At 34.8% G+C, this 1,024-nt stretch overlaps 1 pseudogene; it reads left to right on the plus strand.

Annotated features, from left to right (window-relative positions):
* The first annotated feature begins 385 nt into the window (after positions 1-385).
* On the plus strand, positions 386-514 carry LOC123851817 (U2 spliceosomal RNA; annotated as a pseudogene).
* The last annotated feature ends 510 nt before the right edge of the window (positions 515-1,024 follow it).

Below are 1,024 nucleotides of genomic sequence, written 5' to 3' on the forward strand. Positions count from 1 at the left end.
TGGTTTCAGGATTAGAATTTAGTGATTCATCACTTACATATAACACCCAGTGCTCCACACAAGTACCCTCCTTAATACCCATCACCCATTTAGCCCATCCCCCGCCCACCTCCCCTCCATCAACCCTCAGTTTGTCTTGTATAGTTAAGAGTCTCTTATGGTTTGCTTCCCTCTCTTTTTTTCCCCCCTTTCCCCTGTTCATCTGTTTTGTATCTTAAACTCCACATGTGGGCTAATAGAAAAGTCCACAAGGATGAACAGGCAAATACTTTATTATAATCAGTGACTTTTAGTCAAGATGTTTATTTTTAACAGATTATAAAATAGCTGCCTATTTAGATTGATAAATGTATTATGATTATGGTGTTTATAAAAAGAATTTTATATTGCTTCTCAGCCTTTTGGCTAAGATCAAGTGTAGTATCTGTTATTATCAGTTTAAAAAGAAATTTATGGCTTATCCACACAGCTTACTGTTAGTACTAGTTATTAAGAGTACAATGGAACACTGTTCAGCCATAAAAAAAAATGGAATCTTGCTATTTGCAATGACATAGATGGAGCTAGAGAGTATAATGCTAAGTGAAATGGGTCAGTCATAGGAAGACAAATACCATATGATTTCACTCATATGTGGAATTTAAGAAACAAAACAAATGAATAGAGGGAATAAAGAGAGACAAGCCAAGAAACAGACTTAATTATTGAGAGCAAACTGATGGTTACCAGAGGGGAGGTGGGCAGGGGGATGGGTGAAACAGCTGATGGGGTTTGAGTGTACTTGTCATGATGAACACTGGGTGATGTATGGAATTGTTGAATCACTATATTGTACACCTGAAACTAATATAACACTTTATGTTAATTATACTGGAATTAAAATAAAAATAAAAAGAGAAAAAATTTACTTTAAAATATTTTGCATCTACAATTAGACTCTAAACACAGGCTTATTTTTTTAAAAAGATTTTATTTATTCATTTGAGACAGAGTACAAACAGGGGAAGCAGAAGAGGGAGAGGGA

This window comes from Mirounga angustirostris, unplaced genomic scaffold (genome assembly GCF_029215605.1).
Source record: "Mirounga angustirostris isolate CCGP_5_RB_7025 unplaced genomic scaffold, mMirAng1.0.hap1 SCAF_11, whole genome shotgun sequence".
Classification (NCBI taxonomy): Eukaryota; Metazoa; Chordata; class Mammalia; order Carnivora; family Phocidae; genus Mirounga; species Mirounga angustirostris.